This window comes from Lemur catta, chromosome 1 (genome assembly GCF_020740605.2).
Source record: "Lemur catta isolate mLemCat1 chromosome 1, mLemCat1.pri, whole genome shotgun sequence".
NCBI classification, from domain to species: domain Eukaryota; kingdom Metazoa; phylum Chordata; class Mammalia; order Primates; family Lemuridae; genus Lemur; species Lemur catta.
The window spans coordinates 203,992,238-203,995,962 of NC_059128.1; the positions used below are offsets into that span (position 1 = coordinate 203,992,238).

A 3,725-nucleotide genomic window follows, 5' to 3' on the forward strand; every position below is an offset into this window, starting at 1 on the left:
ACCACAGCTGCCTGGCACTTTCTATTAATCAAGATTTTACTTCTTCTTGCATTATTTTTACGACATTCAATTTTATTGGTTTCTTCAGTATATTTCTCAGAGGTAAAATAGTTCTATTTTATGGATAAAAATCAAATCAAAACATGGAAGGCTTACTGTGACCTTCAAAAAGTCATCTCCCTGAGGTTCTTCTCTTATTTTTAAAATGACAATAATAAGGTCTGCTTCACTGTGCTGTGTAAGAATGGAATAATATCATGCAGAGAGGCAAGGTAGTGTTGAAGGACTAAAGGTTTTGGATTCAGGTTGACGTAGTTTCTGCCATGTATTATCTATGTGACATCAGGCAAGGTATTGACTTTTCTGAGCTTCAGTTTTCTTATTAATAAAATAAAAATGTAAATCCTCCTTGGGGCATTGTGATGTTAGATGAAGCAATATATGTAAAGGCAAAAGAAGGTAGCTTTTTTTTGCTTGAGAGAAGACCCTGAATATGACTACATAGAAGTATGAGAACCAGCATTAGAAGTTGTGTGTTTTATTGTATTTCTTAGAAAAGTTTCTATCTCTGTAGTCAGTGTCCATATCATAAACATGTATTTTAAGACTAGTTTCCCACTTAAAAAATTCTTAATCTTTTTTAAATCCTGATCAAGGATAAAGTTAAGCTTCTGTGGGATCTTGCCTCAGACTTTTGGTTCCTCTCAGAGAAGTGGCCAAGGAATTTGGGTGTTGGGAGAGAAAGTCATAGCTGTATTCTAAAGCAGTGGTTCCTAAAACACTTTGCATCAGATTTATTTGGAGAACTCTTTAAAAATCCCATATTCAGGGTCTCTACCCCTGGTTCAATAAATCTGAAGTATGTTACTGGAATTTGTGTATCCTTAACTGATTTTTAAAAAGTTTTTTGTAATTGTGGTAAGACACATGTAACATAAAATTTACCATCTTAACCTTTTTTAAGTGTACACTCAGTGGTATTAAGTAAATTCACATTGTTATGTAACTATCACCACCATCCATCTCTAGAACACTTTCCATGTTGTGAAATTGAAATTCTATGTACATTGAACAATATTGTTCCCTCTCGCCCTAGCTCCTCAGAACCACCATTCTATTTTCTGTCTCTATGAATTTGATCACTTCAAATAAATGGAATCATACAGAATTTGTCCTTTGTTGGCTGCCTTATTTCACTTAGCATTTTCTTCAAGGTTCATCCATGTTGTGGCATGTGTCAAAATTTCCTTTCTTTTTAAGGCTGAATAATATTCCATTGTATGTATAGATCACATTTGCTTTATCCATTCATCTGAAGATGGACACTTCCCCAAGTGATTTTTTTTTTCATCAGAACACCACAAATTTATGTGTCATTCTTGTGCAGGGGCCATGCTAATCTCTGTATTATCATTTTAATTTGAGTACTTGTGCTGCCAAAGCAAGCATCCCAAATGATTTTCTGAAATCACCAATAAGGCGATTTTTCCAGCTGCACATAGGTGGGACAGCAAATCAATTTAATTAGGTGATAAGTATTTTTAAAGAGATAGAATAAAAGAAAATAAGTAAAAATTGTAATAATAAGGGAATGTATTGTTCCAAAAATTTTGTTTCTGTGTATGCGTGTGTCTGTGGGGGAGAGGGTGGTATGAGGACATAAAAAATTATGAAAGCTGCCTGTCCAAAGAACCAGAATATAGAATCTGGTTGCATGATATGTAAATCAATATGATATTCTCAGCTGAAAGTGTCCTGTAGAAATACAGGAGTCGAGATTTTACTTTGAAGATATTTAAAATGAGATTGAGATCAGCCTTCTGTGAACTGATGTGGGCTCCACACTTTATCATAGAGGTCTGAGTATTGCTTATTAATGAATCATTTTCATAACACTGTATAAGGAGTTATATGTGAATTTTGCATTGCTCTGATACACTAAGCTTTTATAGACTCCAGAAGTAGATAAAGAATTGCTAACAGCAGTAGTGAAGAGGTGTGAATGCCACCAGCAATTCAGGATTCTGTTCCAGTGCAGGAAATATATCACCGAGATCAAAATTAACTTTCCCCCCTTTGGCATTTTTCTCAACCATACATAGTTTTTAAATTACTGGGGGGACTTCTATTACTTTATTGAAAATATACAGGATGTATTTATCTAAGATAAATATGATTTTACTTGGCATGTTTTCTGAAATAATAGCACACAATATGTATCAGAAAATAAGGCAATTATATAATAACTGTTTATGAACTGTATTTGATTCTGCCAGACTTTATAGAAGATATATATTTAACAGTTGTAAATGTTTATATTAGATCATATGGAATATAATTATTCATATGCCTTTCAAAGAAATATGGAACTTCTGTTTTTCCTCAGGAGAGTTATTTCCAAAATGCCTTAGATTACTATATATAATTCCAACCCAAATCTTCTGTGAATTCCTTGATGCTGACACTGGCATTAAAAAAGGCATAGTATTCCCAAATAACTGAAGGTTATGCTTTGTTTTAATTTACAGGAAAGATGTTAGGATAGATAGATGGATAGATAGATGTTAATGTATAAAAATGGTATCATCTGAATACAGAATTAGGCTTCAAAAATTATAATAAATTGACCACAATTAGACTTTAAATACATAAGGAGAATGTGTTCAGAAATATAACTTACTAGTTTATAAGAACATTTTACATTGTGTATCTTTATTGATCCTCACAACTACGTGAAAAAGATCAAACTGTACGCATTTCACAGAAGAGAAACCAGATACAGACATTAACAGCCTTGCTGAGTCACAGGCCATAGATAAGAGTTAGAAATCAATTTCTGTGGAATGGCTCCAAGTCCAGGCATTATCCCCCTAAACTGTTTCATGAGGTAGGTAGAATTCTTCCCTATGGTTTAGTTTGTCCTTAAAGTCCCCCAAATTTCAGAATGAGACACTCTTGGGCAAATACTTAAGCTCTGATTAAGCTATTATCAATAAGAACCATAAACATTTAAACAAAAAATGCAGGAAAATAATAATTTTATTGTCTCCCTAATTTTCAAACATGTTCTCAGCAGAGATTTTCAAACCTGAATAAAATTCAAAATAGGCTTTAGGGCTTTTGGAAAATACAGATTTCTGGGCAGCACCCAGACTTCTCTGTTGTTCAGGAATCGCTGTTAAAGGTCCACAACTGTTTCTGATACTCCGCAAGGTTTGGGAACTGCTACTTTAGAAAAATGACTTAGAGTAATTTTGGTGGAAATCTTATCAGAAAAATCAAATAAAAGATAGCACATGTTTTATTACATGCCATAGTTCACAATTCTGAAGAAATTGCAAGTTTTGTGTAGCCAAAGTTTATACAAATCAGGGAACCATTTTTTGATTAAAAGAAGACATAATTATGAAGACAAAATTAGTTTTTAACAAAGAATATTTACTAAGAATGAGAAAAGTAATCACAACAAATTTTACATTTTAAAGAAGCTTAAACCTGCCACAAACATTATTAATTAGCTGCTATGCTTACCAATATTCTGGAACTCATGCCACATCAGTGTATTTATCTTCCTCATGCTTTTTTTGAATTAAAAAAATGTCCATTGTGTGGATATACCATAGTTGATTCAACCACTCTTTTATAGATGAGCATTTAGGTGGTTTCCAATATTTTTCAATGACAATGCATGATCTTGTATATGTGTATCTTCATATTATTAGAGG

The 3,725-nt window shown here is 32.9% G+C and overlaps 1 non-coding gene across 1 annotated transcript; it reads right to left on the bottom strand.

Annotated features, from left to right (window-relative positions):
- Positions 1 to 1,342: 1,342 nt before the first annotated feature.
- Positions 1,343 to 1,445, bottom strand: LOC123631231. Its single transcript, XR_006733087.1, has one exon. It is a non-coding gene; the product is annotated as a U6 spliceosomal RNA (small nuclear RNA).
- Positions 1,446 to 3,725: the final 2,280 nt, after the last annotated feature.